The sequence below is a fragment of the Urocitellus parryii genome, chromosome 11 (assembly GCF_045843805.1).
Source record: "Urocitellus parryii isolate mUroPar1 chromosome 11, mUroPar1.hap1, whole genome shotgun sequence".
In the NCBI taxonomy this organism is placed as follows: domain Eukaryota; kingdom Metazoa; phylum Chordata; class Mammalia; order Rodentia; family Sciuridae; genus Urocitellus; species Urocitellus parryii.
The window spans coordinates 82,511,818-82,537,222 of record NC_135541.1 but is presented as its reverse complement, the minus strand read 5'-3'; the positions used below and the strand labels follow the sequence as shown (position 1 = coordinate 82,537,222).

The following is a 25,405-nucleotide window of genomic DNA, read 5'->3' as shown; positions in this document are numbered from 1 at the left end:
ATACTAGTATTAAATATGATTATGTATCAGTTCTTAGGGATCAATAATATCTATTCAACCACGATACCAAAGAAAAATGTGTGTTTACCACCACATTTCTTCAGAAGTGAACTTTTAAAAAAATTTTTTTGGATGTTGATGGACCTTTATTTTATTCATTTATTTATATAGGGTGCTAAGAATTTCACCCAGTGCCTCACACATGCTAGGCCAGCACTCTATCACTGATTGACAACACCAACCCAGGAAGTGAATTAAAAAACAAAACAAAACAAAACAAAAATAACTTTTTCTTGGCTAGGAATGTAATTATTTTGAGGTCCTATGTGTTTTTTAAATCAATCTCTCTCTCTCTCTCTCTCTCTCTCTCTCTCTCTCTCTCTCTCTCTCTCTTTCTCTCATACCCCCCCACACACACAAATTTTATAGACTTCCAATAGGGAACCAAGCTGATAGAGCCTTTTCCATCTACAACACCTGGCTTCAAAGGTCATTCTTGACACTAATATGCAGCCATCAGATGGAAAGAAGATTGACAGGATCACACCCAGGAATTCTTCAAGAACCAGGCTTGGAAGTTGCACACATTTTGTTGACTGAAATTTTCTTGCAGCTACATCTAATTACTAAAAATAGTTTAAGTAAGAAATATCAGCTTTGGGAGTTGAAGGTGTATGCTCTAAAAAGTTTAAAACTTCATTTTTTGTTTACAAGACCAAGGTAATATGTATACTATTAGGGCTCTTCATTTGAGCAGTTTATTTTCAATTAAGCTGGCAGTTGGTAGGATAAGGAGGATGATGGTGAAGTATAAGACTGATGCTAGTTGACCAAAAATAATGAATGGGTTAGTGTAAATAGGTCAGCTACCAGAATTCAGAATATCAGAATATACACTGATTCAATGGTAGGAACATCATGCTACTTTGTTTAGATATATGGAGTATAGGAAAGAGTATAAGAATTAGGATAGAAAAAACTAAGGCCAATATGCCTCCTAGTTTATTAGGAATAGATCGGAGGATGGCATAGGTGAATAGAAAGTATCATTCTGGTTTAATGTGAGGGGTTGTTTAAAGGGTTAGCAGATGTGTAATAATTGGGGTCTCCTAGGAAGTCTGGTGAGAATAAGACAAGGACTATTAGGACTAGGATAAGGAGAAGGCCCCCAAGGATGTCTTTGATAGTATAATATGGGTGAAAAGGGATTTTATCTGAGTCAGAGATAAGGCCAGAGAGATTGTTTGACCCTATCTCCTGGAGGAAAAGAAGGTGATTATTACTAGTGCTTCGATAATAAATGGTAGTACAAAGTGAAATGCAAAGAATCCTGTTAAAGTAGCTATGTCAACTGAGAACCCTCCTAAAATTCATTCCACGAGGGTGGTTCCAATGTAGGGGATAGCACATAGAAGATTTGTAATTACAGTTGCCTCTCAGAGTGATATTTGGCCTCAGGGAAGAACACAGCCTATAAATGCTGTGGCTATTACAGCAAAGAGAAGAATAACTCATGTTTCATGTTTCAAAGTAGGTGTAGGACACATAATACAACCCTCAACCTATGTGAAGGAAGAGACAGATAAGGAATATTGAGGTGCCATTAGCATGTATATAACAAATGAGTCAACAGTAATTAATGTCTCCACAAATGTGAGTGTCAGTTGAGAAGGCTGTTACTATGTCTGATGTGTAGTGTATTGCTAGAAATAGCCCTGTAAGAATTTGGATAGCTAGGCAGAGACCTAAAAGGGAGCCGATGTTTCATCATGTGGAAATATTAGAGGGTGCAGGTAAGTCGATAAAGGAGTGGTTGATGATTTTTATTAAGGGATGAGTTTTGCGGATATTTATCATTAATGTTTTTATAGTTGAATAACAATGATGATTTTTCATGTCATTGTTCATGGTTACATTCCATGTAAAAATAATGACATACATTACATATTTATTAAGCATACTTTTTGTTTGAGGTTTTGTAGGATTTTCCTCAAAGCCGTCTTCTATTTATGGTAGATTAGTGTTAATTGTTAGTGGAGAAATTGGGTGTGAGGTTGTATTACATTTTGGAGGGTCTTTTTTTAGGTTTGATAGTATTTTTAATTTATTTAGGAGATATGTTAGTGGTATTTGGTTATACTACAGCTATAGCAATGGAAGAATATCCTGAGACATGGAGGTCAAGTGTAGTAATTTGGGGTGTACTGTTGTTAAGATTTTTAATGGAGTTTTTGATTGTTATGTTTATGGTATTGTATGATGAGGTAGAGATTGTAATTGAATTTAAGAATTCTGAGAATTGAATGATGTTTGAGGTGGTTGTTGATAAGTTTGTTGGGTGAGGGAAAGATGATGTTGGGGAACATAATAATAAAGATAACAATAATAATAAAAATAAAATAAAAAATAAAAATAAAATAAAAATAACATAATAATAAAGATAACAATAGGAAGTCCTATTATTGTAGGGATAATGAAAGAGGCAAGTAAATTTTCATTCATCTTTCTTCTCATATGGTTTTTTGTTCAGTTAAACTAATGTCTTTGTGGGAAGGGTTAGACGGGTACAGATGGTTTGAAATTATAAGTTGAAATATGAATAATAGGGCTAGGATCATTGATAAAATTGTAACAAATTATGCTCATGTGTCTAATTAGTGCATCTCATTATGAGGAGATTTTGGCTCCTAATCTTCAACTTAAAAGGTTGAAGCTGCTGTAGCTTCATAATGAATTTATAACATTGGTGAGTATCAACTTTCAAAATGTTTTAATGGGACCAAATCAAGGACGATTAGCATAAAGCTACAGATTTCAGAACATTGCCCATAGTCAAGTCCCGGCCATGTTGATGTTAAGGTAGCCTGATTAAGTCAACCAGGAATTGCATCCATTTTTAAGCCAAGGGATGGGACCACTCAGGAGTGGAGCATGTCTTCAGATGAAATTAGTATTTGCACAGGTAACTCTATTGGAAGTACTACTCAGTTATCTACTTCCAGAAATTGAGGATCTCCTGCAGCCAGATCCGAGGTTGGAATCATATAGGAGTCAAAACTAAGATCTTCGTAGTCTGTATATTCATAACTTCAATATCACTGATGGCTTTTAGTTTTTACCATTAGAGATGGGTCGTTAATTTTGTCCATTATGTATAGAATACAGAGTGAGGGAAGGGCAATTAAGATGAGAATAATAGCAGGAAGAATAGTTCAGATAGTTTCTACTTCTTGGGCGTCTACGGTACTAGTATGGGTTAGTTTTGTAGTTAATATCAATGAGATAATGTAGAGGACAAGAGAGCTAATTAAGAACACAATTATAAGAGTGTGGTCATGAAAGTGTAGGAGCTCTTCTATAATAGGTGATGTGGCATCTTGAAATCCTAATTCAAGGGAGTATCCCATAGAGATATAAAGGAGTTTAACCTATAAGTTAACTTTTACAAAGTTATGTAATTATTTTACTAATATCTCATGAAGAGGGTCACAATGGTTATGGGGCTGGCTTGAAACTAGTTTTAGGAAGTTCAATTCTTCCCTTTCTTGGTCCAGGCTTTAATAAAAGTCGGTTCTTCAAATGTGTGATAAGGTGGAGGGCACCAGTGTAGTCATTGTAAGTTACTGGGTGTTAACTCTATGGTAAGAACTTCTTGTTTTGATGCAAATACCTCTCAAATTATAAAAATAATTATTATGATAGCTGTGAGGGAAATAAATGAGCCCATCAAAGATACAGTGTTTCATGCTGTGTATGCATCTGAGTAGTGGGAGTATCCACATAGTATTCCTGATAATCCCAAGAAGTGTGAGGGAAGAAAGTAACATTTACCCCTACAAACATTACAGTAAAGTAGATTTTAGCTCATATATTATTTAGCATATACCAGAAAAAAAGGGGAAATCTGTGAACGAACCTTCCAACGATGGCAAATATGGCTCGTATACATATGACATAGTGAAAATGAACTACAACATAATATGTAACATGTAAGACAATATCTAATGAAGAGTTAGCCAGAATGATTCCTGTTAGCGGGAATCAGCTAACCTCCAATGGTGAATAAGAAAATGAAGCTGAGGGCTCATTGTATTGCTGGTGACCATTTAATATTATCTCCATGTAAGGTTGCTTAGTCAATTGAAAACTTTACCCCTCTTTGAATAGCAATAATTATCGTTGCAGATTTGAAGGAAGCTCGGGTATCATTGACATCTATCCCAACAGTGAACATGTGGTGCACTGTTACAATGAATCCCAGAAAACCAATAGATATTATAGCTCATACTATTCCTATATAACCAAATGGTTGCTTTTACCTGACTATATTTTACAATATGGGAGATAATAGCAAACCTTAGTAGAATAAGAATATAGATCTCAGGGTGCCCAAAGAATCAGAATAATTGTTGATAGAGGATAGGATCTCCACCTCCCATGGGGTCAAAGAATATAGTATTTAGATTTCAATCTGTTAGAAGTGTTGTAATCCCTGCTGCAAAGATTGGAAGAAATAAAAGAAGGAATACTGCTATAATTAGTATGGATCATACGAAGAGAGGGTTTTGATATTGGAATATAGCAGTGGGTTTTATGTTAATAATTGTAATAAAATTAATTGCTCTTAGAATTGATGATAATCCTGCTAAGTGAAGGCAGAAGATGGTTAATTCTACTGAGGTTCCTACATGGGCAAGATTTCCAGCTAGTGGGGGATATACTATTCAACCTGTTCCCACTCCTGCTTCAACTATAGAAGAAGCAAGCAAGAGGAGGAAGGAGGTGGGAAGGAGCCAGAAGCTCATGTTATTTATATGGGGAAATGGTATATCAGGGGCTCCGATTATAAGGGGTACTATTCAGTTCCCAAATACATCAATCATAATTGCCATGACTATAAAGAAATTTATAACAAATGCGAGTGTAGTTACGATAACATTATAGATCTGATCATTGCCTAAGAGGACTCCGGGCGTTGGCCTAATTCAGCCCAAATTAATAGACTAAGTGCGTTCCTTCTATTCCAGCTCAAGCGCCAAATAGGAGGTAAAGTGTTCCGATATCTTTGTGATTAGTTGAAAAGAATCAACGGTTGATGAACATAGGTAGATGGTAAAATGGCCAAGTAAGTATTAGACTATAAATCTAAAGACAGAGGTTGAGCTCTCTTTTTAGCAAGCCCAGAGGTGAATAATAGCATTGAATTGCAAATTAAAAGGAGCAGCTTCAACTCTGCCAGGGCTTCTCTGGCATTTTTACTTACCACAGGAGAAGTAAATTGAAGCCAGGTGAATTAGGCATTTAGCTGTTAACTGAAGTTTTATGGGTTTAAATCCCATTATTCTAGATGGAAAGGGCTTAGCTTAATTAATTGATTTGAATTCAGTTGATGTAAGGTAGAGTCTTGCAGTCCTTAACTCAGGAATTAAGTGTTGGACACTTACTTAGGGCTTTGAAGGCCCTTGGTCTGGGTTAACCTAAATTCCTAGCTCAGAGATGATAGGGGAGGTGTGAGTGGTAGGGAGAGGACAGAGATAATAATAAAATTTGGTAGAAGGGGAGTTAGTTTTGTATTTTAATTTTTTTATTTTTTTTTAAAGAGATAGTGAGAGAGGAGAGAGAGAGAGAGAGAGAGAGAGAGAGAGAGAGAGAGAGAGAGAGAGAGAGTTTTTAATATTTATCTCTTAGTTCTCGGTGGACACAACATCTTTGTTGGTATGTGGTGCTGAGGATGGAACCTGGGCCGCACTCATGCCAGACGAGCACGCTACCGCCTGAGCCATATTCCCAGCCCAGTTTTGTATTTTTAAAATGTCACTTTATTTTAGTGTTGTTAAATGATGGAAATAGGGTTAGGGATGTAGAATAAATAAGTCATGTGGTGTAGAAATATCAATTTAGGAGGTCTAGTATTGCTATCAGTATGAGAAGATGATATTGTTGTTTGAAATTAGTTCCTTAATAATAATTAATTTGGGGGCAAATCCGGTTAGAGGAAGTAATTCTCCTATTGATATTAGTATGATTAGAATTGATGGGGTTAGTAGGAGGAATTTATTTTATAAATTTGAAAAGGAGAGGGTAGAAGCTTTTTGTTGTATTGGAGAAGTATAAATATATTAATGGTAAGTAATATAAATGATTAAGTTAAATATTGTCAAAGTTGGATTATATGTAATAATTGCTATTGTTCATCCTATATTCGTGATTGATGAATATGCTAAAATTTTTCATAGTTGAGTTTGGTTGAGTCCTTCTTAGCCTCTTAACATAATAGACAGGATTCCCATAAGTAATATAAGGGTGGAGTTTATGGAAGATGCAACTTGATATGTATGGAGTTTGGGGCAATTTTTTGTCATGTTAGTAGGATTAGTCCTGATTTAAGTGCAAGTCCTTGAGTGACCTCTGGTACTCAAAGTTGAAATGGGGCAAGTCTCATTTTTATTGAGTGTGCTACTGTGAGTATGAATGATGAGATTTGATTGCATGAATTGGATAGGGTCCATTGGCCTAAGTTTGTAAAATTAATAATTGTGCCTATTATTAAGATTACTGATGCAGTGGCTTGAATTAGGAAATATATGCATGCAGCTTCTGTGGAATTATTCCATTAGGATGGGAATAATTGCCAGCATACTTATTTCTAAGCCTAATCAAATAAGTAGTCAGTGGGAGCTGAATAGTGTAATTATTGTTCCAGAAAATAAGGAGAGGTAGATTGTGGAGGAGTTTAAGGGATTAATTAATACATGAAGGATATAAACCAACATTTTCGGGGTATGGGCCCGATGGCTTATTTAGCTGACCTTACTTTTTAGGACACAGTGTAAAGGTAGCATGAAGAATTTTGAATTCTTAGGATTAGGTTCAAGTCCTATGGTTCTAAAAATAAGAGGATTTAAACTTCTATTATTTACTCAATCAAAGTAACTGTTTTACCAGAGATATTTTTTAGATTAGGTGTGATATACATGCAGTGATAATGAGAAGGGAGATATGTCACATGCATAGGACCAGAGTGAGGCGTAGGAAGATTTTTCATAAAAGATGCATAAGTTGATCATAACGAAATCATGTATAGAATGCTCAAATTCATAGAAGTTAAAATGAGGGTTTTTAGGGTGAAACTGAGTGTAAAAGTTTCAGGAAGGGAAGGGATGAGTAATGTCCCTATAAAGAAGGTTGCTCTTAGGGCATTCATTATAATAATATTTGTGTATTCAGCTATAAAAAATAAGGTGAAAGGGCATATTCGACGTTGAAGCCTGATGCAAGTTCTGATTCTCCTTCCGTTAGTCAAACGGAGTTTGGTTGGTCTCTGCTAGTGTTGAGATGAATCACTTTATTGCTAGGGGTCATGTCAGTAGTAGTAGTCATGTGAACTGTTGAGTAGTAATAAGGGTAGATAGAGTAAAGGAGCCATTTATTAGTAATACAGAGAGGAGAATAATGGCTAGGGTTACTTCATATGAGATTGTGCTATGACTCATCATGCTCCAATTAGAGCGTATTTAGAGTTGGAGGCTCAGCCTGACCACAGGATTGCATATACAGCTAGGCTTGAGGTAGCGAGAATGAATAGTACGCCTATATTTATGTTGATGGGGGGTTGGTGTATGGGTAGGGGGATTCACATGGTAAATGCCAGGGTTAGGGCTGGGGTAGGAGCAACAATAAATAGTATAATTGATGATGTCAAAGGTTAACTATCAGTGTTAACTATCAGTGAATTATTCGGTCTGATATAAACTTATGCAGGGAGAACTATCTTCTTGTTACTCATTTTAACATAATTTCTTCTATAAGAAAAATAGATTAGTCCAGTGTTGGTTTAGGAGGTTATTGAAAGTTAGGTATTAAGTTTTGATGATTAGGTTAAGCTTTAATGCTTTTTCAATTGAAGACTGCTTTTAGGCCAACTATGGAAATTAGGAGATTTACTCCCTAATTAAGGTTTTTCCCTGATTCTAAAGAGCTGTCCCTCTTTAGATTAACATTTAAAATTACATTTGGCTTGCTTGTGCTTCAGGTAAATTTAAAGTAGAACTAAAATTCTAATCTGGACAACCAACTATCACCAAGCTGCCTAGGCTTTTCACCTCTACTTATAAGTCATTTCCCTGTTTTGCACCATAGACAGATGAGCTCTTATTAGGTGCTCATAAGTAGCTCATCTGGTTTCAAGGTGCTTGGCTTAAATTCTTCTTGTCAAGGGTTTTCTGGTTAAATCATTATGCAAAAGGTAGAAGTTTTAGTCTTTGCTTTTTTACACTATAAATTTTTTTTCATCTTTCCCTTACGGTGCTTTCTCTATAGCTCCTGGTAATAATTTCTATCTCCTCTACTTTTATTTAAGATAAATGTTTTATTTATTAAAATGAATCATATTTTAGTGGGAAGGGATTGTGGGCTAGCATTAGTTCAAAATGTTCATAGTGGCTGAAATCTCCCGGGTGTAGGCCGGGTGATTTAGTGAATAAGCTACATTTTGTTTATTCCAAACACACTTTCCAGTATGTCTACCTTGTTATGACTTATCTCTTCTCATACAGTCTAATCAAGTGGATTATGTATCAGGTTTTGTGTAATTATATTTAAAGAGGGTGATGGGTGGTGTGTGCATACTTTATTGCCCAATTCAGCTAAGCTCTCTATTCTTAACTTACTACTAAATCCGACTTGAGCTTTTAAGTTTCATAAAGCTGTCATGAAGATTTGTTCTAAGAAGTAGAAAATGTAGTCCATTACTTTCCACCTTATAGGCTACACCTTGACCTAACATATTAATGTAAAATTCTCTTGCTTACTAAAAGAACTTGTTAGGGTTTGCTGAAGATGGCAGTATATAGGCTGATAAATGCTAAAGGTGGTGAGGTATATCAGGGTTTATCGATTATAGAACAGGCTCCTCTAGAGGGATGTAAAGCTCTGCCAAGTCCTTTGAGTTTTAGGCCATTGCTTGTAGTACTCTGGCGAACATTCTTGTTTGTTGAATGTTTATATTTAGGGCTAAGCAGAGTGGGTTATCTCTAATCCCAGTTTGGATCTTAGCTATCCTGAATTACTAGAAAGCAGGTTTGGTGATAACCTTAAACTCTATGCTATAGTCCATCCATTTGGTCACCAAATCACCATTTCATCCTTTATTTTTAGCAAACAAATAATATGCTCATTCCCTCACCAAGTAAGATAACCTAAAATCCCACCCAGCCATTGCATTAAATTCAAAATACAGGATTCCCAGGTAACGCACAGGATTCTCCATCTGGTCGTGATATCTCTCCATATTATCCTGTGGCCCAATAATTCTCAACCAGAGGTAGTTTTTGTGGAATGTCTGGAAACGTTTTGACTGACACAATTCGGGGTGTGAGCGGGATATTATTGGCAACTAGTGTGCAGAGGCCAGGAAGGCTGCTGAACATTATAAAATACACAGGACAGCCCCACAAAAAGAACTTTCCAGTCCAACATATTAGTAGTGCTGAGGGTGAGAAACTCTACTGCAACCCATGAACTGATATCTGTTCCAACCTGCACCCAGTATGTAACAATGCAGCAAATTTACTGCAATCAACATGTCCAGGTAGGAAAGCAGGGAAAAGAAGACACTGGCCAATGCAAAGATGAGATTCTGCTAGGAGGCACTGTGAAAGACCTGAACAGGAAATTCCACCACTAGACCCTGGTACCACTCTCAGTGGGGAACCCCCTTGTCCTTGGTCCCCTGTGGTCACTAGGTCTGTGTTCTGTAAGTCCTTCCTCTAAGCCTGCATTTGAAATGGGTATTGAGAAGCATGACTTCTGTAGAAAGAGTACAGCTTTTAAAATAAGCTCTTAAGTGATTTTCTTAGCAGTACAATTTCTCAAACACTGAAAAGACTTTTGATCCATTTCCTTCCCTGCCAGTTCCATAAGCCAGTAAACATGAAAGTTTCCTAGAGATAATTCTTGATCCTATTTCTTTGCTTCTTCATTCCTATGCCTCTTTTCCTCTGAATTTGAGGGAGCTACTTAGAGACCTCCAATGTGAGGTCATGCCCTAAATCTAATTTTTGCTGCATAACTGAAATTTCATCGACCTTTGTTGCTCAAACGCCTTTTCAGATTTTTTTCCTATTCTTTGAAGTATAGAATAGACAGTTTTGTCAACCCATCAAGGCTCCAAAGTTCTGAACTCTCTATATTCCTTTTTCATCATGTTTGGAAACCTTTTCATTATTCTAGGAGCTCATCTTATTTTTCCAATATCTTGTTAAATACAGCCAGTGAATATAGCCCACCAGCATTTCATTTTCCAACCTCTTCTAGAGCTATGGGATTTAGAGGCATCTTATTGTCCTTTTAATTTACTGCAGTCAATTCTTACCAAATGTCTTGTACTATGTTTTCAATACCCAAAATTTGTACTGAAACTGAATCAATATAGGACAGTAAGAGAAAGAACCTTTAGGAGGTGTTTACAGCTCTTCCCCACGAATGGATTAGCTCATTTATGTGATTGATAGATTAACACATTAATTGGATAATGGATTGAGAGTGGGTTTGCTACAAAAGGCAGTTCTCATGGTCCCTCTCTCCTGCCTTGTGATGCCTTGCAACACTTTGGGACTCTGCCAGCAAGAAGGCCATCACCAGATGCAGTCCTTTGACCTTGAAGCAGAACTATAAGCCAAAATAAACCACTCTTCATTGTAACCTATCCAAATTGTGGTGTTATGTTTTTAATAGGAGAAAAGATACCAAGACATTTTGCCATGGATTTCCATTTTCCAGTCTCTGATAAGTTTTCTTGCTGTCTACAGCCTGATAAGTTTGAGATTTTTAAAATAGCATCCTGCTTCTGTAACAATTTTTGTATGAAGAAAATGCTAGTTGTTGTGGCAAATATACCTCAATGGGTCACAATAAATTTTTGTTTCTTGCTCACTTAACAGTTCAGTGTAAGCATTTCCTGGCCAAGGGCGGGTGTGAGGGGATTAACTCTTTGATTCATAATCACCCAGGGATCCAGGTTAGTAGAGGCTCTGTCATCCAATATGTGATATCTAATGTTTCCCTTGATGGCACAAATTTTACCAGAAGATGCCATAAATGAAGAGGATCATGTAAGGGCAGTCTCTATTGACCAGACCTCAACTGGTATCATCACTTCTGTTCACAGTGCACATTCATTTAAATGAGATTTAAATAAAAGAGGAGTGTCCATCTTCTAGGAAGTGTTCTTGAAAGGAGGAAGCATACTTTTCTTCCTACCATCTTCTTGCTGACTGAAACTGAGAAATGGTGGCTGGTGCAAAAGTAGCTATCATCAACCATCTGGTCAGAACCACACATTAAGGAGGATGGAATAACAGTGCATGAGTTCCTGAGTGTCAAGGAGCTCCCATGGCAGAGCCTCAGGTGGTTTACCCACTGTCTTTAAGGAAACAATGAGCTCCTATGATATTTAAGCCAATGCAGTTTTAAGTTTTATTTGCAGTTGAATCTAACTTAACTTACAAGGTATTATCTAATTGTTTGGTATGGCTATTTTCTCTTCTGTCCACCTACACTCCTTTGTATTGATGACTTCTGCAATTTCCTTCTCATAGTCTAGAGTACTTTCAGAACTCTCAAGTCTTTAGCAGGGAGTAGTTTTAGCACTTATTTTACATCTCTATTATTTCACCTGAAAGATAAAAACTTAGTATTGGTCCATAAACTTAGATTATTTCAAGAAATATTTTTTGACAACCACTAATGTCACATTAGTCCCAGACTGGATACAAAACATACAAAGATAATTAGCAAAACCACCCCTGCCTTTGAAAAGCTTGCATTATGGGTACATTACTGGTACCCTTTCCAACTTCCACTTCACCCTCCTGTTTGAAGAAGTTGAAAAGATAAAATTGACATTTCTCAGAATCCTTTCCCACTTGAGTTCTAGGTTCAAATAAGGTCTGCTGAAGAGATATACTTAAACAAAAATGTACAAGTAAATGAAGGTTACCTTCCTGCATTTGCAGGTCACTTGTGAGGTGTGATGACATGTATGTGACATTCATACTCCCCTTGTGGTCTTCATGGTGTGAGAGTCAGTGCTGACAGCAGCAATAGCAGTGTCTAATCCTAGGTTCATTCTAGTCAGAATAAGCCAGGCTTATTAATAACAAATGATGGGGGGGGGGGGGTTGTGGCTCAGTGGAAGAACACTCCTCTAGCACTTGCAAGGCCCTGGATTCAATTCTCAGCACAAGATAAAAAATAAATAAATATATAAAATAAAGGTACTGTGTTTAGTTATAATTAAAAATTCAAAATAAATTTAAAAATAAAAAAAAATGATTCCCCATATCTCAGTGGCCTAATGCAGTAAAAGTTTCTTTCTTACACCAAAATGTTTACTGCAGATGTGGACAGTTGCTCTCCATGTTCTTAGAATCTAGGATGCTTCAACTTTGTACCTACTGTTACTCCAGGGTCACTTCCATGACTTTAGTGGCATGGAAGAGACAGTCTAGAGAGTGCTCACAAGTTTGTGATGGTGTCATTCTGGAAGGGACACATTACTTCCTCTCAGGAATAATTGGCTAGAATTAGTCACATGGTCCTATCTACATATGGACCTAGAAATGTAAGCTTCCATATTTGGAAGTAAAGGAGTCACACAAAAGGAATCAAGAATGTGAAGAGAGAGAGCCTATAGAATGGGGGGAAAATCTTTATTACCTGGACCTCAGATAGAGCAGTAGTCTCCAGGATATGTAAAGAACTCAAAAAACTTAACACCAGCTGGATGTGGTGCTGCATACCTATAATCCCAGCAGCTTGGGAGGCTGAGACAGGAGAATTGTGAGTTCAAAGCCAGCCTCAGCAACTGTGAGGCACATAGCAACTCAGTGAGACCCTGCCTCTAAATAAAAAAACAAAATAGGGATGGGGATGAGGCTCAGTGGTCAAGTTCCCTGAGTTCAATCCCAGTACCCCCCAAAAAAAAACAAAAACTTAACACCCCAAAAAAATAAATAACCCAATCAATAAATGGGTAAAGAAATTTAATGTACACATCACAGAAGAAATACAATTGGTTAATAAATATATGAAAAAATGTTCAACATCTCTATCAATTAGAGAAATGCAAATTAAAAGTACACTGAGATTTCAACTCACTCTAGTCAGAATGCCAATTATCAAGAATACAAATAACAGTAAATGTGGTGAAAATGTGGGGGGAAAAGGTACACTCATACATTGCTGATGGGACTGCAAATTGGTGCAAGTACTAAGGAAAGCAATAAGGGATTCCTCAGAAAACTTGGAATGAAACCACCATTTTACCCAGTTATCCCACTCCTGGGCACATTCCCAAGAGACTTAAAATCAGCATACTATAGTGACAACAGCCACATCAATGTTTATAACAGCTCAATTCACAATAGCTAAACTATGGAACCAAACTATGTGCCTTTCAAAAGATGAATGGATAAAAAAATGTGGTATACATAATAATGGGCTCAGCCATAAAGAAGAATGAAATTATGACATTTGCCAGTAAATGCATGGAAGTGTAGACAATCATGCTCAGTGAAACAAGTCAATCTCCCAAAATCAAAGGCCAAGTGTTCTGATATGCAGATGCTAACACAAAATAAGGAGGGGGGTGAAGGGAAAAAAAGAGAAGTTCATTGGATTAGACAAAGGGGAATGAAGGGAAGGGAGGGAAAATGAGAATAGGAAAGACAGTAGAATGAATCAGATATCATTTTCCTATGTTCATATATGAATATACAACCAGTGTAACACCACATCATATACAACCACAAGAATGGGAAGTTATATTCCATGCATGTATGATACGTCAAAATACACTCTACTGTCATGTATAGCTAAAAAGAATAAATAAAATGTTTTAAAAGGGAAGTGAAATAGGACCAGACTAGTAATGTTCATCTTAACTGATGTAACTTTGGACTCACTAGTCTGGGAATTTCTACTCCTCCATCCCTTCCAAGGACCTCAGAAGCACTAAAATGCCAGATGAAATTCCTTTGTGTTTTGAAATATCCAGAGTGGTTGTGGATTCCTACAGTAAATCCTGGATGAATTGGGTTTGTGCTGGTAGATTTATATCATTTTACTGCTATCTGTCCTTATCATCTCTGCCTCCTAAGGCTGTCCTGTATGAACTGCATATTCCAGGCTCCTTTACCTTCTGGCTTTGGTTGGGGCAGATAATGGGAGACTCCAGCAGGAGATGAGAAAACAGGATTTGAGACAGATCAGATATTTATCTCTGCATCCTTTCAACTCCCCACAAAACTGTGAGTTCTTGATCCTGCCCCCAACTCTGTAGCGTCCATTCATTAAACTTCCCCCATCTAAACGTTTTGAGTATGATATGTGTTTCGACCCTGACCCATAGTAGGTTTTTAATAAGCAAAGTTTTTGACTATAAGTCTAAAAAGGAGTAACAGACCATCTCTCATCTTCCAGTTTTACTACAGCTGGAGGTCTTTCTAAGATGCCTTTCTTCTGCCTTAAAACATCAGTGGCTCCCTTCTCTACCCATCACCACAGCCCCACTGTAAACTGCAGCCAGACAGAAGTAATTTCAGTTCCCTCTGAAATGTGTTCTCTTCCTCTGAGCCTCTGCACATGCTGAGTAGGCTGGAAAGTGCTCCCCACCTCGACTCTCATCAAAAAGTCACTTACCCTCAGAAGCTTCCCTGAGATGGTAGAATACTCTCCCTCTGCAGTCTTTATGTACCATTATACAGAGAGAGTATTCACTGTTACTTTGTACTAGGACTGCCTACTTACCCCTGTCCTCCAAGACTGTAAGATCTAGAACAAGGAATGAGTCCTAGGACAGGAAATGAGTCTTTCCCTCTCTCTTTGTGTCTCTGTCTCTTTCTGTCTCTCATTGATCTGTTGATTTTCTGTTTTCTTCCATTCATTTGTAAGCCCCTGTGTGTCTTATTCATTTGTATCTAGATCCCAGCATAATAGCCTGGCACACAGTAGGTCTTAGTAACTACAAATGTTGAATGGTTAAAACTCTTGGCTTCCAGATCATCTCTCTTTCTTGATTTTCCTCTTTCTCTGGCTCTTTGTGCTTGAAAGCCTTCACAATCAACTCCTCCTCTGTCTACCCATTAATTATTCTTCAGAGCAACTCATTCTTATCTGCCTTTTGGACTTCAGCCATCAGTAAATACCACAATCCCCAAAAGCATATTTTCAATCTTAACCTTTCACATGATCTAAGGCTGGCCCTCTCTCCCTGCAAGCAGTTCAGATAAAGTCTCATTATTTCTCCATTCCCAACCTGTCCTCCTCCTGCTTCCAGTACTCAGTTCACCCAGTTGTCCAAGTGAGAAACTTCAAAGTCCCCCAACTCTTCCCACTGTTTTTTTCCCCCTCTGTCCTGCTTGGCAACAAGTTTTACCCATTCTCACATTTTACACTCTGTTTCTGGGTCTTTATTTTTCCTATTTCTTTTACCAAGAACACTTTCCCCTCACTTTATCTCAAATCTTTTACATTATTTGAAATTCAGAAAACTGGTCAATTTCAATTCATTGCTTCTTCCTTCAACTTCTACATAAATGAATTCTGTTTGTCTGCTTGTGGAATTTGTTTGTTTGTTTGTTTTTGCAGTTCAGGGGTTTGTACCCAGGACCTTGCACACATGCTAGTTAAGCACTCTACCACTGAGCTATAGATCCACCACACTTGTAAAAATTTTGAGGCAGGGTTTTGGTTTCCCAGGCTGGGCTGCCACTTGTGATCCTCCTGCCTCAGTCTCAGAGCCACTGGACTTGATGGGTAGCTGAGCCAAGTAGACTTCTAGGCACCTAGCTTGATGCCATGTCTTTTAATGTTGGATCTACACAGGTCTGCATCAGTAAAGGGTAAAATTCTTAGTTTTTTTTCTTTTTAGAAATCATTGGGACTAGCTTGTGATTGACATTTTATGCAATTAAAATATTTTATATGAATGAATGAATAAATGAATTAACTGGGAAAGAGAATATTTTCAATTACACCCTTTCAAAGGTTACTGCAAGAGAGTCCTTGAGATTGAAGGATAAAAATCTCAGTTGAAAAACCTGAACTTTATGTAACCAAGTGAACATACACTTTAACAAGATATTGCATGTGCTTATACAGACAGGTAATTGCTATGCAAGTAACAAGATTTTTTTTTTTTTTAAGCTTACCCTGCAGACATAGATTTTAAGCATTTTCAGTTCCGAGTATGGGCAAATTTTAAAAGGAAAGGTGTGATTTTAACTCCTTCTATGCTCTTTTTTACCCTGGGTGACAGGCATTAGATAAAAGAAAAAAAAAAAAAAAAAAGCCTGTATCAGTACAGGGCTGGCCACTTGGTAGGCCCTCAACACATTTTAATCCCTTTCCTTTTTCCTCTTCTTTATTTCATATTTGAAGGTTCGAGAATATTGAGTATTTAAAAGAAGTTTTAGTTTTTGGATTTCAATTTTACTAAAACAACATCATATTCTGACATTCCCTATTAACTCTGAAACCCAAGGGAAAGAAATAGCTGGAAGGGCAGGGGGAGAAAAGAGGCGGTGCAGAAACTGAAACCAAAGGCGCCCAGAAAGCTGTAGAAAGAAGCTTTTTTGGCTGCTGCTGCTGTTGTTGTTGTTTTTAACCCCAGAGAGGCGTGATGGCGCTAACTGCCATTGAGGTTTAGTTTCCCCGCGAGGCTTCAGCCCACCAAGAATCTCCCCGCCCTCCCTGTGCCTCCCGCTTCCGCCCAGTAGTGCGCTGCAGATCGCGGCCACTGGGGGCGCCCCAGCCCGAGTGGCTGAGGTGGAGACAGCGACCACACTCTGAGCTCCACTTCTCACAGCTCTCAGAAGGATGGCGACAGCGGCGAGGTGCGCACCTAAGGGCACCCTTCCTGGGCCAGCTGCAGCACAACTGCTCCTGGAGGTCAGGCGAGGTTGGTGCCTCAGCGGCGCTCGGACTGGGCTACCGCGAGAGAGAGCGGAGGCCTTGCCGCCACAGCCCCGGAGCCCCCTGCCTCGCCCCTGCGCGCAGCTGGAGGCTCCAGCCCTGGATCTGGGCGGATCCGGGGCTTAGAGGAGCTTGCTGGCGCCTGGCTCTCACAATGTTAAAGAAGTGTAAGTTTAAGGTGGACTTCGAGCTCCAGGAGCTCTCTTCTGTACCCTACGTCAATGGGGTCCTCTTCTGCAAGATGGGGCTGCTGGACAGCAGCAGCTTCACCCGGAGTCCTCAGGGTCTCCTGTTCCTCCTGAGCTGCCACAACCCCTGCCGCAGCCTAGGCTGGTTCATGGACAGCATCCCTTCCGTTGGCCCCTTCATTCCAGGCAGGCAGCCAGCCTCCTGAGCTCACTGTCCTCCAGGGACTGGTCTGAAACCAGTCAGGAATGTATCCATCAGCACAAAGTGCTTCACAAATGGGTTTATCTAGGCTGGCCTTGGCTTCTGCATTCCTGGCTCCAAATGGTTCCTGGTGACAGCTTTTTCCTCCCAATTCTCTAGGAATGGGAGAGATGGCCAAAGGGAGAGAGGATGCTTCTTGTTTTCCTTAAGAAGCATTAAGTGCTTCTTACAAAGTGGAATTGGAGCTGTTTAAAAAAAAAAAAATGACCCCAGGTGCTCCAGTTCCAAGAATGTGCTCTGAACAGCCTGTGCTTGGTGTCACTCTTCTTTCTGGTGGGCTAGGAGGGATTTTGCATGCCCAGATTGAGGCTGAGGTAGGCCAGGTCAGCCTTAATTTAAGGCAAGTGTTCCAGCAGATGAGGCAACAGTCCATGAGACTATAGATTGCACCTCCAGCTCCAAGCTAATGCTCATCGAATTACCTGTCTTGAAGTGACCACTGTGAGTCTCAATGTGGGGGACTTAGAACCAGGAGGGAAGCCCAAACTCTGTGCTCATTTTGAAATGAGCCTCTCCCTGTGCGCCCTGTGCACACTCTAGGAGAGACATTAGTAGGTCCCAGAATGCAGCCAGGTGTGGCAATGTTCCTTGAGTAATTTCACGGTTATTCACAGATTGATAGATTTGCCCTAGGGTGTTTTTTTCTTTTCAAGAAAATAGAAAACAAACAAAAAAAGTTTATAACTGAATTTTTGAGTTCTTGAGGTCAAGGAGAAGGGTTAATAATCTTTGTTTAACCCACATTTAGTGGTCACAAACTTTATTTTTACACTAAAACTATTGTACTTTCTTTTTTTATCTGTCATCTCATTAAAATTGTAAAGGAAATAATGTCAATGGATTGTGGAATTGGAGCCAGAAAATTGTCCATTGTGTCAATGTTGAAGTCTATGGGAGCCCGATAATGCCTGGATAAACCAAAGGATGTGTAAAGCACTATTGATTCTCAAAATTAATAAATAGTCCACTGAGGATAATTTTAAAAATTAAATTTTGGTAAAAAATCTGAGGATATTCAGCTAATTAATTTTAGTACATAATTTTTAGCACACCTATAAGAGAATACTGAAATATTATAATATTTCAAATAATATGTGTGTGTGTGTGTGTGTGTGTGTGTGTGTGTGTGTAATACCAGCTCCCAAGGTAGAGAAAAGCCTATATCAATTCTGAATGTACTGTATGTGAAAGTGACAGTCTTGTTTTGCTGCTAGGTTCTGCCCCCTGCCTGGAGCAGTTAGGTGAATATTCCTGGCCCAATGGTGACACCTGGTGGTCAGGACACTTGTTGGCTACCTTCTTAAGTCAGTTATTTAGTCATTGCATGCGAACATGTCCACTGGGCTTTTTGAATATATATATATATATATTTGGTACTGGGGCTTGAACTCAGGAGTACTGGACCACTGAGCCACATCCCCATCCCTATTTTGTATTTTATATTTATAGACAGGGTCTGGCTGAATTTCTTAGCACCTCACCATTGCTGAGGCTGGCTTTGAACTCAGGATCCTCCTGAAATATATTATCCTATTTAATTCTCACAGCAAGCCTAGGGATCCACATTTTGTGAATAAAAGATTCAAAGTCCCCACAGATGATATGTGTAATGCCGAGATTCTGATACAGGTGTGACATCAAACAGGGTGATGCCAGATAAAGGGGGAAAGTGTGTTCTGTGCTGAAGAGTTTCTAAATAGGCAGCTTCCTAATGGTATTAAGGTGCAGTGGGTATCATTTGATTTCTCCTCTGCAAGACTTGGAAATGAAAAACTATCCTGTGATAAGCTTCACCCTTTCTCTTCCAACTAAAATCTGGCATTAATCACTGTAAACACAGGTAAGCATATTGCTTGATTTTTTGTTCCTTTTTTTTTACCTTTTAGGCTGAGCAGAGAATGAGAAAAGTCTGATTTTTTATTTATTCCCCCCTTCTTCCTCAATTCTTTTAAAAATTTTTAATTTTTTTTCAGAATATTAAGTAGTTGGAATTGAACAGTTTGGAGCCCTTTCAGACTGGTGTCTTTTGCTTAGTAATGTGCATCTAAGCTTCTTCCATGTCTTTTCATGGCTTCCAAACTTTTTTTTAGTGCTTAATAATATTCTGTTATCTAGAATTCAATTCATTTGTTTTCATCAGAACATCTTGATTGCTTCCAAGTTTGGGCAGTTATGAATAAAGAAGCTATAAACATGCATAGTTAGGGTTTTATATGGATATGTTTTCAATTCACTGGGTTAAATACCAGAGAACATGACTGCTGGACAACATGGTGAAAATGTTGTCCATGCTTTATAAAGGTGAATGGTTCACTGGAGGCCAATAATTAACATTCTGCTTTGTAAACATGTAACTCAAGGTCCAAAAAGTTAAATGACTTACACAAGTATTACACTAGTAATAAGTGATAGAGCAGGTCTATATTTTGGGTTTTCTCCCTACTGGTCCAAGACTTTTTACTGTCTTATGTGGCTTCCTCATTACATGACAGAGAAAAAGTTTAGATTTCTTACCCAGGGGGTCTAAGTCTAAAATTATCATACAGCTCAAAAAAGACTGCAGTAATGTCATACCTAGAACTGGGAGGGGAAAAGGTACAAGCTAGAAAAGTATAATATTTTAAGACCTTCAAGAGTGATGAGGATATTAAAGTTTCAAATAAACCCAAGAGTTTTATTTATATTTAAAACTTGTTAAGTCGATAGTGAAATAGCAACTTATAGGATGGATGAAAATACTTACAAATCCCATTTGCAATAGGGTTTAATATTCAGAGTTGGGCTGGGTTTGTGGCTCAGTGGTAGGGCACTTGCCTAGCATGTGTGAGGCACTGGATTCGATTTTCGGCACCACATAGAAAAATAAATAAAACAAAGTTATTATGTCCAATTATAACTAAAAATATTTTTTAAAAAATACCCAAAGTACTGGACTGGGGTTTTAGCTCAGCAGTAGAGTGCTTGCCTAGCATGGGTGAGGCCCTTCATCATATAAAAATAAATAAGTAAAATTAAGGTATGTGTCAAACTACAACTAAAAAATAAATATTTTTTTTAAAAAAACCAAAGTAAATAAAGAACTCCTTCAACTCAACAACAATAAAACTTGATTAAAAAATGGGCAAAGGATTTCTCCAAAGAAGTTGCACAAATGACCAATAAACACAAGATGTACAGCATAATTTACCATTATGAAAATCAAAACTACAATTAGGAACCACCTCACACCCATTATGATTGGCTACTATTCAAAAATAATAATAATAACAAGTGTTGACAAGGGAATGGAAAAACAGGAACCCTCTTGAGTTGTTGGTCCGGTAATGTAAAATAGTGCAGCCACTATGGAAAACAGTATGGCAGTTGCTGAGGAAACTTAATAAGCAATTCCACTTTGGGGTATAAGTCCCCAAAAGAATTGATAATAAAAACCAAACAGGTATTTGGACACCTATGCTCATAGCATTATTTGCAGTAGCCAAAGGTGTAAGCATTTTAAGTGTCCATCAAAGGTTAAATAGATAAAGAAAATTTGGCATACACACATATAGTAGAATACTATTCATCCTTAAAAAGGAAGGGAATTCTGATATATCATTAATAAAATTCAAGGATATGATGCTATGTGAACTAAGGACAAATACTGTATAATTCTACTTAACATTAGTTAATCTGACCCAGAGTAGTAAGATTCATAGAGAAGGAAAGTTAGATTGGTGATTGCCAGGGAATGAATAGTGGAATATGGAGTTGCTAAATGGAAATGGAGTTTTGTTTTTGTAAGATAAAGAGTTCTGAAGATTGGGCACACAACCAAGTGACTGTAATTAAGCAACTGATCTGAACTGTACACTTAAAAATGGTTGTGATGGTGAGTGGTATGTGTATTCTACCATTAATTTAAAAAAATGTGTAAATATTTTGACCAAGCACCATATTTTTATAAGGCTAAGCTAATTACTTATGTGTTATTATATTCAAGTAAAGTACACGAGTGTTAAAAAGAATTTTCTTTAATTCTCAATTTTTGATGAGTCCAGTCAGTCACTCTACTAATATGATTTAGTAGACATATAGCTTAGGATAATACATTGATTAATTTTTATTTGACACTTTTGGAAAGTTCCTCCATCATAGTATATCTGTAACTCTGAGGCATTTCCAAGTTGTTTTTCAAGAGCCTGCACTAGGAAATGCTTTCTTGACAGAAAGCATCAGTGCAAGCAAGTGTGCTTCAGGTTAGCTAGGTTCTGGGGGTTCAGGGTTCTACAAAATTTAGATTTCAATCCAAGGTCATGGGAAAACATGTGATGTTCAATGCCAGGACTGTGATGGTACAAGAGGGGAACATGGAAGTGCCTACAGGACCCTCAGCAGAATCCTCACCATGGATGGGCACTGAGGACATGAAGCTATAATGGTGCTGTGATGTGCCTGGCCTCCTGTGAAGGCAGGGAAACTGGGAAAGTGTGAAACTGCTGGTGGATCTGCAAAGTGAAAATGGCTCCAAAAATCTGAGGACTGGAACCCAGGAGCATTCTACCTCTGAACTGCATCCCCAGCCCTTTTTACAAACTTTATTTTGAGACAGGGTCTTGCTAAACTGCCCAGGTTGCCTTCAAATATGCAATCCTCATGCCTCAGCTTCCTGAGTAGTTGGGATTATAGGAAGGTCAAGGTCAAGGTCAATTTCTGTTTTTTTTTTTTTTTTTTGCTTTTTAGGTTTTTTTTTTTTTTTTTTTTTTTAGTACTCGGGATTGAACTCAGGTGTGCTCAACCACCAACTCTCATCCCCAGCCTTCTTTTCTTTTGTATTTATTTAGAGAGAGGGTCTCACTGAGTTGCTTAGCCCCTTGCTTTTGCTGAGGCTGGATTTGAATTTGCAATCCTCCTGTCTCAGCCTCCCAGGCTGGTGGGATTACAGGTATGCATCACAGCACCAGGTGGAATGTCAATTTCTTGATGTGAAATAATCAGGCAGATCTGTGGCAGGGCTGCTTAAGCCTGTGGATAGAGATCCATATGTTTAGTTTCTGTCTCCACCTCTTTTTTCCCCTATTTTCTGTTACCTTTCCTTAAAATACACTCAATCATGTATGTGCAGCAATGACTGTAAATATAGATACCACCCATTAGTCAGTGGTGGATCTCTCTTACTAAGTGAAAAAGAAACAGTCCAAAAGTACTCTAGGAGTAGAGTGGAGGTTGCTAGGGACTGGGAGTTATCTTTATTAAGGGTGAAAAGTTGCAATTTGCCAAGATGGAAATGTTCTGAAAATGGTTGTTGGTGATGGTTGTACAAATGTGAATGTACTCAATGCCATGAAACTGTAGGCTTCTAGTTAAATATTAAATTTTGTGAGTATTTTACATATATATATATATATATATATATATATATATATATATATATATATAATAAGTCTGATTCAGAAACTCAAGGTTGAATGTTTTCTATCATAGAAGGAAGCTTGACCAAAGAAAGAGGAAAAAGTGGGGGAGGAATCCTGTGAAAATAGAAGGGAGATCAGTGGAGCAATTGATGGGGAGGGAGGAGGAATTGGAAAGGAGAGAAACAATGGAATAAAATTTACCAAATTATGCTATGTACATGTGAATGCACCACAATGAATTTGACCTTTATGTTTATATATAAAGAACTTAATTTTAAAATTGTAAATAAATAGAAGGAAGACCATTAGAGTAGAAAGGAAATAGGAGGAGGGAGAAGGAGAGGAAAAGGGGAAGTACTGGGGACTGAAGTGGAGAAAATTTTATTCCATGATATATAATTATGTCAAAATGAGCCCCACTATTATGTGTAACTTTAGTATACAAATAAAACATTCAGAAGTAAAAACATATGGTGTATTGATGAAGATTTACTACTGATATACCACTCTTTAAAATGCCTTTTTTTAATTGATTTTTTTTATATCACAGTGGAATACATTACAATTTGTATTACACTTACAGAGCACAGCTTTCATATCTCTTGTTGTATATAAAATATATTTACACCAATTTGTGTTTTCATCCATGTACTGTGGATAATAATATGCAAACATAAGTCAAATGTTATTGAAGTCAAAATGTCTGACTTTCTGTCATCTCATTTTCCCTTTTCTGGTTGAATCCTATCACTCCTATTTCAAAACTTAGCTCACATACCACTTTTACTAAGTAGTCTTTTCTAATTTCTCAGCCAGAATTAACGGTTCCATTTTTTTCTTTGAACTTACCCTTAACCAGTAAGGGGAAAGAGCATATGCCCCAGTAAGTCCCAAAGGTATATATGCTAGAGAAATGAAAATAAAATGTTCACATAGAAACTTACACATGAATTTCATATGGCATTATTCATAAGAGCCAAAAAATATGTAAATGACCGCAGGATCTGTCAACTGAATAAAATGTGGTGTATCCATAAAAGGGAATATTTGGCAATAAAAAGAAATGAAGTACTCATACATGCTGCACTGTAGGTGAAACCTGAAAACATCATGTTAAGAAGCCAATCACAAAAGACCACATATTGTATGATTCCATTTATATGAAATATCTGGAGAGTCGTGGGGGGGCGGCAGCAAAGGAGGGGAGAGAACTGAAGAAGAAGAGGACGGGGAGCAGGAGGTGGACTTGCCATGATCCCGACCCCAGAGGACTAAGAGCAAGCAAGCAGGACCACCAGTACTAGGAGTGCTACAGGGACATGTCGGGGAGGAGAGGATCTCCAACTGCGTCCTCACCAATGCCTACCGCCTTGGCATCCTGCGGAAATGGGCAGCTCTGCAAGGCAAGACCTTGTTGGAGGTGGGCACAGGCACCGGCATTTTGAGCATATTCTGTGCCCAGGCTGGTAGTGCCATTTGGCAAGAGGCCCGAGAGGTAGGGCGGCTCAACGGGCTGGAGGACCAAGTGCACGTCCTGCAGGGTCCGGTGGAGATGGTGGAGTTGCCAGAGCACGTGGATGCCATCGTAAGCGAGTGAATGGGCTATGGACTTCTGCATGAGTCCATGCTGAGCTCTGTGCTGCACCTGCAGACCCAGTGGCTGAGGGAGGTCGGTATTCTCCTACTGGTTTTCACTGAGCTCTTTGTAGCCCCCATCAGCGACCAGTTACTGGAGTGGCGCCTAGGCTTTGGAGCCAGGTGAAGCAGCACTAAGGCATGGACATGAGTTTCCTAGAGAGTTTCGCCATAAGCTGCCTCATGAGCCACTGGGAGATCTTGGTGCAGGGTCATTCCGGCCAGGATGTGTTGGCCTGGTTGCAGCACTTTGCTCAGCTCCAGCTGACCTGCGGGCCTGGAGCTGGAGCTGGAGGCAAGGTGGGTGGGCACTTCCGCTACAGCTGTTATGGCTGGGCGCCCATGCATGGTTTGGCCTTTTGGTTCCAGGTGACCTTCCCTGGAGGAGATTCGGAGAAACCCCTGGTGCTGTCCATCTCGCCTCTTCACCGGGCCACACTCTGGAAGCAGGCACTCCTCTTCCTAAAGGAGACAGTACAAGTGGAGCAAGGCAGGGTCATTTCAGCAGAGATCACGCTGCTGCCCTCCCAGGACAATCCTCTTCACCTGCGCTTTCTGCTGCGCTACAAAATTGGGGATCAGGAGGAAAAGACCAAAGACTTTGCCATGGGGGACTGAGCATTGCTTTTTCTCCCAGCCACCTCCCAAGGCAGCCTGGCCTGTTTGGGAGAGGAATAGGGAGGTCCGAGGAGAAAGGGAGATTTCATGTGCAAGTAGGGGACTATCTCTCTTTTCCCTCATGGTTCTTGGGGAGAGAGAGTGACTTCAGTCTCCATTAGAGGAAATTCTTCTGGCAATTTATAAAGTGATCTCCTCAATCACGGATACAACATGCTTATTGATAGGCTTTTAAGCCTTAAAAGCATGTGGTAACAAGCACTTGTATTTCCATTTCTTTTCTTTCATGGAAGAAAAAAAAAAGAGATGGATAAAATGTCAGTTTATGGTGGGTC

The 25,405-nt window shown here is 38.7% G+C and overlaps 1 non-coding gene and 1 pseudogene across 1 annotated transcript; one reads left to right on the top strand and one right to left on the bottom strand.

Annotated features, from left to right (window-relative positions):
* Positions 1-8,501: 8,501 nt before the first annotated feature.
* On the bottom strand, positions 8,502-8,973 carry LOC144249433 (18S ribosomal RNA). The gene has a single exon (XR_013342230.1). It is a non-coding gene; the product is annotated as an 18S ribosomal RNA (ribosomal RNA).
* Positions 8,974-19,694: 10,721 nt separating this feature from the next.
* LOC144249311 (protein arginine N-methyltransferase 6-like) lies at positions 19,695-25,070 on the top strand (annotated as a pseudogene).
* The last annotated feature ends 335 nt before the right edge of the window (positions 25,071-25,405 follow it).